General features: G+C 41.6%; 1 long non-coding RNA gene across 1 annotated transcript in view; it reads right to left on the reverse strand.

The window, feature by feature from the left end:
* Positions 1 to 12,531, reverse strand: part of LOC116993280 — a 93,688-nt gene that overhangs the window by 11,514 nt on the left and 69,643 nt on the right. Inside the window, exon 2 of the long non-coding RNA XR_004417248.1 lies at positions 8,725 to 8,861. This is a non-coding gene — a long non-coding RNA (uncharacterized LOC116993280). The remainder of the gene's footprint in view (positions 1 to 8,724; positions 8,862 to 12,531) is intronic.

Consider the following 12,531-nt stretch of genomic DNA (forward strand, 5'->3'; position numbering starts at 1 on the left):
CTGAGTCAGGGGGGTCACAAGTTACTAAGGCAACCTTGCATTTGCCTGAGAAATTACACTGGAACACCATTTCCTACCATTCAGATGCAGTTGCAAAAGAATTAAACAGAATGTTCTCGAGTACAAGAATTCCAAGCCTGACATCTTTAACGTCTCATTGGAACGAGCTCTTTCTTTTCCCAGTAGGATAAATGAAGCAGGTCCAACATTGCATTGATTTTTACAAACTGCTTAAAATTTGACAAAAAAAAAGCCAGCCACCCAAAGCACAGAATATCTCAGTGCTCACGTCAGACTTACTCTAAACGAAGTCAAAGGCTTCTCTCACCCCCTCCAGCTCCACCAAAGAGTTTGTTATGACTCTGTGATAAGGATCAGTATCTACTGAGAGATAAGGCAGGACCACCACCGAATTGGGCCTTCAAAGCATGCTGAGCTGCATAGTACCACAGTGTGAAAGGATGTGGTTGTCATGAAGGTGCCAGCTCTTGTCAGAAGGCTGTTCCTCCTATTTTTGCACCAGAGGAGCCTTTCCCATGAGCCACAGTAGCCACGGGCTGAGCAGCACATGGAATTACACATCCCAGCTCTGGTGATCTGCTGTGTCACCTGCATGGGCTCAAACACGGACTGACACACCTGGGGGGTTCTGAACTGCAGTATCTCCACACACAGAGTGCTCCAACCAAGGCAACTTCTCGTCCTCAGGATAATTTCATTCTTCAAGTGCACAGACAGAAATAAATAAGGGCAGAACTTGCTTAACAAACAGCACTCAAACACATTTTCTGACTCAGCAGCATGTGGCCTGTACAGATTTGAGTCTGTGTGAGGAAGAGGAGCAATAACACCTCTGAAAACTAATTTCTTCACAAAAAAAAAAGAAAGAGGGAAAATATAAACACATCCAGATCCCTATTTATACCAGCCCAACCAGCCTAAACCAGGAGTACTGTGCACAGTGCAATAACCCTCTCCAAAATCATAAATTCCCCCTCAAGGAAATGAGTTAACAATTCCATACTAGTGTTAAAAAGTAAAAATTCTCTCACTTTTGTTATCAAAGTCACTGAATTTGATAGTCTTTTTAGTCTTAGCTCCAGATATGAGCAAAAATAACACTACAAAATATATGTGCACACATATGTGATATAATTATGGATGTGATTATATATGGTATACACAATTCAAATTAAAATATATTTCATGAGGGATTCAGAATTTTCTTTGACGAACAGTGCATTAGTGCCAAGAGTAATTATTAAGGTTCTTTGTTGAATGGTCTGTCTTTGCAACACACATCAATTACCCTCTATTCTAAATGTTTCAGCTCTTTCAAATATAAGGCAAAAATTATGAAATAAGAGTTTTCCTCCTTTATACCACAGTTACTAACCCCTCCAGCCTTTCACATTCACCAAACCACATAAGATGTCTGTGGCTGAGGCACACTAGCAAAGAAATGTGCCCTCTCCATCTTTAATGACAAAACCTGACCTTGATCTCATTTGAGTCTGTGAGAAGGATTAAACTTGGGATAGGTAAATCCAAAAGGCAAACACTTCTCTTAAATTCGCAACTGGTAGCAAGATATAAATAGGCACTCAGGGGGTAAAAAGGACAAAAAAGGCTAGAGTTAATTAAAAAAAAAAGGAGAAGAAAATGCTGAAGTTTAGCATAAACACTGGATAAAAAGTAAATACTTGAACCTACAACAGTAGTTTAAAACCATGCATCAACAAGCATTATCAATCTTATTAGTGAGAAGTGATTTCATTGCTGTCTCACCAGCAGCAGTAGGTAAGATTATACTAATTCCCAGATATATTTCCACCTTCATGGCTGTGTTCTTGCACTTACCATGCTCAGCCTTCTAAAGCCACAGGGAGAGAGCTCAGATGAGAACTCAACTTTACTCATCACATGTTTATCACAGGTGAGCCATATAAAAAGGAATTTATTTGATTTTAAGCCTGCTAAACCAATAGTTTATAAATTTTACTTTATAATCCAGACGACAAACATATCCCCATCCCTACCTAGGATACTGCATGGTCTTATTTGAGGGCAGGTGAGAGGCTTGATCTTACAGGAGTGGCTGTAAAGAGAAAGAACCGGAAGGAGCTTCAGACCTGTCACAGATCCTTTGTGTATCAGAGGAAATGTGTTGCATAAGGACCAGCAACATGCTTCTCTCACCTTGAGAGCAAGGAAGGAAAGGAGGAGTTTAAGCAGGCGTTCTCTTGTTTTCAGTATTATCTACATGAAGTACAACAACTCTTTCCAAAGTACACAAGGTGTTGGGATATTTCACACAAGTCGCTGCTCTGCTGCCACTGAATATAAATTTCTGGGTGCACTATGAATCCAAGATTTTTAAGGCATAAGCTTCCATTGAAGATGTTTTGTCCACTTGGTCTTTAGCTGTTGTCCTTCACCAGAGCTGTGAGCACCAAACAGGGAGCACAGTGTGACCAGAGAGGCCTTGTCCCCAGTACTGAGGGGTTTGCAAACAATTCTCCTCAGTTCTTTTACGAGCAATTCAGAATTTCTTGGGGTTTTCCAGCTGCTCTCAGATCCCTAAGTCACAGAACAGCCTCTTTTCCCAGACAGGAACTGGGACACATGGCTTGTGGTTGCAGTAAATTAATAAGTGGGTGAAGAAAAAAAAAAAAAAAGAAAAAATAAACAGAAGGGACTCTTCCCATGTATTTTAGTGTTTTGCAACAGTGCAAGTCTGTCCTCCATCTAGTTCATCTGCACCATACCATTCTCCTGCCAGCCATTCCTGTTCTCACTTGCTGTATACTACTCCAGTCTTCCCCCCACCACAAGTTTTATTTTTAATGGGTGCTCTGGATTTCGAAAGGCCAGATACTGATGATGTAAACTGGTGTCAATCCACTCTGGATTTTGAAATCAGATCCAGATTTGCTTCTAAAATATGTATTTAAATGTCTGAGGAATTCCCTGCTTGTAATGTATATAGCCTTAAGCCATAATTATTGTCTCTGCTTGCATGAGAACATTTACATAGCTATGCAATAAGAACGCTCAGAAAGAAGCATCTTTGCAGACTGAATTTCACTTTACATAAGTATATTGCAAATTGGCCCCAGAGATAATAGAGCATTATAAATTCTTCAAATGCAGCATTCTTCAAAGGTGAGAGATTCCCACTAAAATGCAGAATTTCCTGAAATGTTTTATAAGAAAAAAAGTCTGTGTTATATTTTTAAACTACATCCTCCTCACTACATTCACATGCCAGTGTAAGAGCCATTAGAAGGTTTTTATGTGGTGTGGCTCTGAGTTTCTTCCTAATTATGAACAGAATATCTCTGGAAACCCCTTTCCCTTCATTTGCAAAGTCTGAGGGGTGTGACAGGGCTGACAAATCTCAGAAACCTGCTGTGAAGAAGCACAGCTGCTCAGCCACTCTTCATTCTTTGGCAAAGCTTGGGACAGCCTGTGGTTTGCATAGTCCGAGAAACCATTTAAGCATCATCCAAAATTACAGTGATCAAGAGTTACATTTCAGCAGAGGAGACCTAAAAGTCTGTATAACTAATTTTCCCACAGTCCACAAACCCAAAACTTCAATCCTCACCCTCTGCTTTGTAACCAGCTGATCTGTTTTCTGTCAAAGGATGGGGACTCAGCTCTTTCTCAATGTGATGTTAGGTAGGTGAAACAAACCCAGAACACGTTGGGGAAGTCATTTAACATGTAAATAAAGGGCCTGGTTGTGGCCCTTTACAACCACTCTGGCATTGCTAGTCCCTTGGATGCCCAAGTCTGCATGTTCTCAGAAATCTCCTCTAGGCAAAGTATGAGATCAGGCTCTGGGCCTCGATCCAAAAGTTCAAGGAAACCTGTGGAAAAAATTCCTCTCGTTCACTGCAGTTAGCATGGGAAACCAAATTCCTCTAAATGCACCTGAAGTATATCCGCTTAATCTCCTCACCTGGAGGTGTCTGCTTATTCATATTCTGTGCATTTACCATAACATCACAAGATCCACTCTCCATCCAAGATATGACTTAAAGCAGATGATAATTGCTGGCAGTAAAAACAAGTATTATTGTCATGCCCAAAAGTCATGTCTGTTATGCCAAGCATTACATATAATTAATTTGTGATGTGTAATTTGTCCCAAAGACTTTATCATGTCTCCTCTTCAATTGCCCCTCAGTGCTACACCACAGCTGAAAACAGGATTTTTTGACAGGTTTACAATGCACAAAGCCTGGCCCAAATCTAGGCCAGCCATATACAACAGAGACTGCACTCAGACTTCACCAATTATCAGAAAATGATGCTTCATAGGCCACAAAGTGTAATTTGAAGGGAAAATAATGAAGAAAAACTTGGTTCTGATAAGCTGCAACTTAATTGTTGCATTATTTCAAATGGGCTGGAGCAACTTTCACATACCACACCAATGTACACTTACTACAGCCATCAAGGAAAAAATAAGGTACAAAAATAGCTAAAAACAATGAAAATGAAATTCTGATGATATACATATGCAGGCTTCTAAAAATTAGGCCATGATATTTAATTTATTCCTGGGAACCAATGGTTGGACAGTTGTCTATGCCTGTAGTTGTGACAATCTCAGCAAGGCTTCAAAATGAGTCAAAGCTCTCTTGGGTGGAAGTACCTGAGTTTGTCACAATCCAAGGTGTTAACATGAGGTTTGGCATGCTAACATGAGATTTGGAATGGCTATTGGAGACCTCATGTCTTGAAATTTAAGCCAGACAATAACTGAAGGAGAACAAAAAATGTCTGAGCACATCTGAAGCCTAAATTCTGTAAATAGGACAAAAAAGGATCAGGTAAATTGACCCTCCCCACATGTAAGCATGCTACCATACTTTCGTGAAGTATGTGATTAGCCTATGCAACTGTATGTGTAAAAATAGAATTTAAAAAGTAATAAGACAGGCAAAAAATGGGAACATCTCCTTTAAGAAAAGATTTTTTTTTTGTCTCTTTCAGCATTAGATTTTCTTCTGAAATTGGCACATGCATTGAAATTACCCTTTTTAGACTTTATCCTTTTCATTGTAGCAGGAAATACAACCCAGATCAAGAAGATATCTATGCAGTGAGTTAAAAAGTGATCTAAGAAAATTATTCTCAATTTCAAATTGAAATATTTTTAAAACTGTTGTTGAAACGCTATTCCTGACATTTTTCTTTTGCCCTCCCAAATTTTCATCTACAGGCTGCAATAAAAACAGAAAATGTGCTAAGGAACTATGAATCTTCCATACAGGCATAAATTGAGGTACTTACAGGTACATGGACACCTTCAGAGCCTCATGGATGAGATGGTTAAATTGCTACTGGCTCCAAATTCAGTGATTTATGGTAATGGGAAGCTATACAATATGCTCTCGAAATGCAGTTTGAAATGATTGATAAAGCTTTAATCTGACTGAACACATACAGTAGATAGATTAAGTGCCTGGCTTATCTGTCTGGTCCTGGGTGTTCATCAGTCAACCTCACTAACAAGCTAAAAGTCAGGATTGTGGTCAGCAAGTTCATATTCATCTGAAAATATGGGGTCTGCAGCAAGCTCTTTTACACAAAGGCAGCACATTGAACCTGTTTATGCTTGCTTACCCCTGCTAATGCTCCAGGAAAGGAAAGAACTGCAGACTTGAGAAGCAACTTCACCCCTTGAATTTACTTTCCCCCTTCATTACTTTTTAACATCACTTTAAGTAACAACTGCTGAAACCCATTAACAAACTCATTTTATGGTGCCAGAAATCTCAATAGCTCATAAAATTGCATTATGAACCACACTAAATTTTACTCGAGTCAAATGTGATTTAATAGCTTTTAATCCAAACACTGGATTTCTGTGTGAGGAGTTGCCTTCCAACCTGGTACACAAAACAGCTTCAAAGTAAAGGCCCAGCTCATAAAGGTGAAGTGAGGTAAGAAATGTGTGGTGTATAGGATGTAGGTCCAAATTCCCAGTGATGTAAATCAGGATAATGCCACAGTCCTCTTGAAATCCCAGCTGCCAGAGCCCAGATGTTGAGGAAAATATCTCTAGAATTGGTTGCTTCACTATTAAATTTAATTTCACTGATTTAAAAATGTGACTATCAGTGTTTTCATGGGCCAGACAAGGTATTTAAGCTAGATTTCAAGATAAAATGTGAAGTGTCCTATGGAACTCAGGAAAAATTCAGCACAAGATGAGCCTATTCTAAAAGATCAGTTTCCTCTTCTCCCACCATTCACCACTTTGGGAGGGGGGGAATTTAAAAAAAAAAAAGGATCAATGAACTCCAAACCCCTTTGCTGTAAATCCCTGCTGAGCTTCAAACAAGCCTGCGGAAGGACAAGACCTGAAAAGGTATTAACAATAAAAGAGGCAGTGGACACAAAAGTATATGCTGCTAATTAAAAATGTAAAATTATATCACAATGACTTTTAATGAGAATGATCTCAGTCTAATCACATAATACTTTCTTTTGTGCTCTAGGTCACACCGTCACTCAGATGCAGCATTCAGGAAGCACATTTCATTAGACTAAATAAAGCTTCAATCATGTGTAAAATTTCCAACTTGAATAGGCAGCCATCATATCATTCATCAGTCTAGATGTATTTAATGGGTGTAATTTCTTCCTCATATTTCTGTGTTGATTGTTTCATTTCCAATATAGAAATCTTTCAAGTTTGCTCTTTTTGCTGTTCCTTGGGTCAGGATAAATAATGCTTTTTAAAGTTGCATCCCAAAAATGCATTCCTTTTTATTTGTCAAAAAAAAAGGGTGATGGAGATAAATTTAAACTGAGACAGAGAGAAACAACAAACCCAAATCATAACAAACACCTTCCCTGTCAGGACTCAGATGGTATTACCGTTCTTGCATGTCTTGCAATAAATAATTATGCTTAACCAAAAACAAATTGAGAAGCCTTGTTCAGACACAGCAGCCCCCTGTGGATGCTGACACTGTTTCTACAGATGTATGCAAAGGGATTATGTTTAACACATGACTTTAAAGAAAAACACAAGAGCCCATCTCCATCCCTTGCTTCCTTCTTCCCCCTTTTTCACCCTGACATGCATGCATAGACAAAATGGTAAAATAAAACCTTTTGTCTTTCAAATTTCAAATAGAAAAGGTGAATTAACAATTCAGGGAAGATTTGCAAACTCATCAAGACAAAGCCATTGCAGAGAAGTGTATCTTTCCAGCACATAATGTTGGTCTTCTAGCTTAATCTGGAAAATATTTTCTCCCTGACACTTAATTTGGATACACGGTTGCCTTGCATATGAGAGGCAAAATTAGGACAGTTCTGGGCTCCATACACAGCCAAGATTTCTGCACCAGAAACATACAGTAAATTCACGAATACAAGCCGCACTGAGTATAAGCCGCATCTCTGGGTGTTGGCAAATATTTTGGTTTTTGTCCATAGATAAGCCGCACCCGAATATAAGCCGCTCTGTCGTTCGCAGCGAGGACCCGCGTGCAATTAGTAACAGAACCGCGGCAGGGCGGGGTTTACTGGCTGAGCTAAGGCTGTGCAGGCTCGGCCCGCTAGGGGCCGCTGACGGGGCCAGGTGGCCCAGCCCGGTGCTGCCGCTCAGGGCCGGCCGCCACTGCCACTGGGCTCGGGGCCACCCGCCGCTGCCACTGGGCTCGGTCACCCCGGGTCGGCGCTGCCCCGCGGTGGCAGGCAGGGACGGAGCTTCCCCCGCTCCTACGGCAGCGGCAGCGGGCGGGGACGGAGCTTTCCCGCGCCCGTGGCACCGGCGGCGGGCACGGACAAAGCACCCCGCCTCCTCCCCGAGCCGCGGCAATGGCGGTGCGCACTTCCCGCCCCCCCCGGGCCGCGGCAATGGCGGCGCGCGCTTCCACCCGCCTCCCCGGGCCACAGCAATGGCTGCACGGGGCTCCCGTCGGCTCCCCGAGACGCGGCAATGGTGGCGCGCACTTTCCCCCCCCCTCCCCGAGCCGCGGCAATGGTGGCGCCCCCCCCCCCCCTCCCCTGGGCTGTGGCAGAGGAGGGAAGAAGAGAACTCTCCCGCCTCTCTCCCCACCCCCTGTGCTGCCTGCAGGGAGCCAGGGCAACACGGTAACACTGTAACAATTGCGAAATGCCGGCTTTTACTGGCCGGTGCTTGGCTCGGCACTCTGGCTGTCACGTCTGGCGTTGTAAATGTCAGAAAATTATTAACATATTAGCCGCACCCGACTATTAGCCGCACTTCCGGGTTTCCACCAAAATTTTTGTCAAATTGCTGCGGCTTGTATTCGTGAAATTACTGTACCTTGTAGTTTTCCATCTGGCCTACTTCCCACCACCACCACACTTCTAATTTATTTTTTTTTTCACTGTTTACTCCTTCCTATGGCTCCACAGAAGACAGAAAGGCAAAACATCATATTGGAATTGCAAGGCTAAGCCTCCCCTGCTCTGCCCAACCTAAACCTTTCCCAGTTATTCTTCTTTTTTTAAAGTCTCCCCTCCTCTTTATGGACATTTCAAACCATCTGTTGTTTCCCAGCCCCAAACCTGTAAAATGGGATCAGTTCTCCTGCATGGGGCTCAGCACAAACAATTTCCATTTCAGAACCCCCAGCCTAACTGGGTCCCAAAACCTTCCGGGCTCATCCTTATTAGCAGCGCAACGGAGCTGTGGGATGAAAACACAGAAAGCTTTACACTTACCTTTTCTGATGCATGAATATATTTCAGAATCCCAGATTAAGCAAAGAGGATGGGATAGAAGATTTATCCATCAGTCTGCTGCAGCTCCAACCACAGCAGCTTCCCAGGTAGTGATTTGAAACCCATGGAGTGGAGTCCTGAAAAAAAAATCAAGCAGTAAAGATATAGATTTAGTGATGTTTCTCTTTGATCACAGCTTTCAACGAAGACGAATTATTTTGAATGTTATTATTATTTCTGAGGGTTAGAACACTGCAGAAGGAGCCTTGAGAGGCCTCAATTCTTTCCTCATGGTTGAGACAGGAAACTGACACATTTAACTTCCAAAAGAAAAAAACGTGAAGCCGAGGCTTTTACTTGGTTGCAAAATCCAGAAGAAGTTCCACTACAGATGCCCATGTCCTGAATGAGAACAAAAAGTCCTATGGAAAACCCTAAGGACCACCATCCCAGCCAGGGTAGCTGGGTACAATTTGTATAATTAATAGACAACACATCTACTCATCATTTGCAATAGATAAAACATCTACTCATTATTTTGATACACAACCTAAATTCCATTCAAGCCCGTGGCAATATTCTGCTGGCAGATGCTGAATTGGAGAACTTTGAACCAGAAGGAAAACGAAAAGCCAGAACCCTTCTCCAAGAACTATGGGGAGACTGGAACCACTTTTCAGCTCTGCCAGAATTTTCCCACGTGACGTCCTGCCAATTTTTAATTTTGTCTGACCAAGAGACTGAAACATATTCTTAAAACCTAATGAACCTTATAAGCCAGTGCCTCTGTGGCATAATTCCCATTAAAAAGGAAAATTAAAAAATAACAAACAAGACTGCCTGGGAATGTTTTTAATGCAAGAATTTTTAAATGGTCTTTTTCCCTCTTTGGTGGCAAAGTGAGAGTAGGTATAAAACTTTCCTCATTCATAATATGTAGCATAAGATTGACTTTCAATTAATCTGCTTCATACTATATTTCTCTGATAAGAGCTGAAAAGAAATCCCTGTGTTTCATAGGAGACATCATTACACTGCTGTGGATAAAGAAGAGGTGGAAACCTGCCCTGCAACGGGAAGCGTGCCTCTCCTAAATCCATGATAGGGTCACTCTTCAGCTTTGTATGTGTGACTGGAGCATTTAAAGCAGCTCCGCTCAGCTGACAGGTACACAGGATTCCACAGTATTGCAGTATCTTTAATCTTGGAATGTTTAGAATCCAAATCATCACACACCTCGAAGCATGGACTTTTTCTCTGTGTTTACATTTTCTTTAGTGTCCATCTGAAAATTCTCAGGCAGATTCCACTCTGTAACTAGGCCATGGCAGAGCATGTAGGAGTCAGGACATGATCTTGGCATTAGATGGACATTCCAGAAGGGAATGCACAGGGCTAGAGAATTTGCCTCTCAAGACTGGCTCAAAAAGAGCTGCGTTTCTCCTTAACTCAACATGTGTTCATGTTTTTACTCCTATCAGCATTTTATTGTTTTTTTAGCATTTACAGGCTCCACTCATATCTGAGGCCCTGCTGCCTTTGGACAACCACACAGAATTAGGAACTGAATTTAGAGCTACAGTTTTCCAGCTTGGGCCTACCAGAGAGATGCTAAAGTCTTTCCAGGTCAATGTCTGCAGTGCACACAACCATTTCCCAAAGGCCAGTAAGAATGTTGTCATTTGCTTCAGCAGACACAAGATCAAAATCCAGCCATGGCCATGGATGTATTTCCCAAAAAATGTTATACCCGATAAAAATATTTGCAGTCTCTAAGGGGAGTCAGGAATGGGAAAGTTACAAAAGAGTTCATAAACACAGTCCCAACAAAAAAGCCTCAGATCCAGCTTCAAATTCCCAGCTCATCTGTTTCTCTCATTACGCCCAGCAGATACAGAACAGTTTTGCTTGTCAGGAGCTAAAAGAGTTAATGCAAGGCTGGAAGTTATTTACAGTTAACAGCAGTGGAAAAATTGCAGAGAAGCTTGGTCCAACATCTAATCACAAAAATAGTTTCTTGTAAAGAGACTTGAGGGCAGAGACTCTGCAAGTTCTTCACGTATTTTATGCTTTTTCTTCAAGAAATGCCAGTAAACCCAATATTCTGGGATAAAGTTTTCCATAGCTTTCTGGTGACCCTGACAAAAAGGAAGTCAATAACTGGCAATTATAAGGAGATGTTGGCCCAACCTGTCCTCATTTCATCAGCTGTGGTATTTCCAGTTTTTTGATTAGCATATTTAGTCAGAAATAATTTTGGGTTATTTTAAGCATGCAAAGATGCTGAAGAGAGAATAGTGTACAGTTAGATTAACTTTATTGGTTTGAAATCCTGATAGTCATCTTCAAAACTAAATGGCAAGAAATTATAGAGAGCTACCGATAAGCTGAGTCTCTTAGCTTATATATAAGAAAACCTCACAAAATTCAAGTCAGTAGTTGCAGTAAATATTTTGTTGAATCCTTATGCTACTTTTAAGTATTTGTGTAGTTCCTGCCTTTGATTAAAAAAAAAAAAAAGAAGCAGCTTCACCTTCACTGAAAGACAGTCCTAAAAACCATATGACTTTATGAACCTTGGTTTAGAATCACATTTCTGCAGTGCCTAAAGCTTCAGCTGCAGCATTAGTATAAAAGGATCTGAGTATGCTCAGCAGAATAAATTCAGAGAATGTTGTTATTCCAGCGCATTAAATCAAATCTTTTAAGGTACTCATTTATCTATTTCCCATTAAAATCACATCTTTGAAGGTACTTATGTATGTATTTCCCATTGAAATCAAGGGTTAAGGCTTTTATATTTTGCAGCAGACCAGAGTACACCGCAAGAGGAAAAGCCAAACTCAAAGAAGTTTCTGGAAGTGTAGTTATCTAGCAGCCAATACCGCTCTCAGAGATCCCTCATCTTTATTTCTATCTGCTTAAAATACTCAGAGCTTGCATCAGAGGGCAGCAAACTAAGCAAAGGGCAAAATCATCACTCACCTGGGATGGCTGCTGCTGCTGCTGCTGCAGCATTCCTGGACAGTGAGAGAAACAAAAAACTCCTTGACCTGACACCAGCAGATACAGCACTACCAGTGAGAATATCAGATGCAAGCAACAACTCAAAGCATTTCTTCTGTTGAAATCTCTGTCTCTCAGTGCACATTTGCACAGTCCCCTTGTTTTGTCTGGGACCTTTGACTGCAAGGATCATCATGATGAGGTGTCAGGACAAGGGGGAATGGCTGCAAACTTTAAATGGCAAAGGGCAGGGTTAAATTAGGTGCTGGGAAGAAATTCTCCACTGTGAGAGTGGAGACACTGGCACAGCCCAGAGGAGCTGTGGATGGAATGGAGCACTGCCCCATCCCTGGAGGTGCTCCCGTCCACACTGGATGAAGATTTCAGCAGCCTGGTCTGGTGGAAGGTGAGGTTGGAACCATGTGGTGCTTAAGGTCCTTTCAACCCCAAACCAATGACAAGAAGTCATTGGCCAAACACAGTTCAGGTCCAAAGAGCAGTGAAATTTCCTGACATGGAGACAAGATGTCCACAACCACTTATACCCAGGGGTTGACAGAAATGCTGTGGAGCTACCACATTTGACAACTCCAAAGCATCCAAGTAATTAACAAATTTCTGCCCTCCCTCCTTTATCTGATAGTTTTCATTTCCCTTGTTATCAAATAGTTTGGAGGAAGTTAGTTTATGAAAGAGAACTAGGGTAGGCCCTTCTCTGGAAAATTCCCACTGGTCTGACTTCAAGGCTAATAAAAATGTTTTATTGTTTCTTCTGCTGATCCTCCTAAATGGTCAGCAACC

This window comes from Catharus ustulatus, chromosome 3 (assembly GCF_009819885.2).
Source record: "Catharus ustulatus isolate bCatUst1 chromosome 3, bCatUst1.pri.v2, whole genome shotgun sequence".
NCBI classification, from domain to species: domain Eukaryota; kingdom Metazoa; phylum Chordata; class Aves; order Passeriformes; family Turdidae; genus Catharus; species Catharus ustulatus.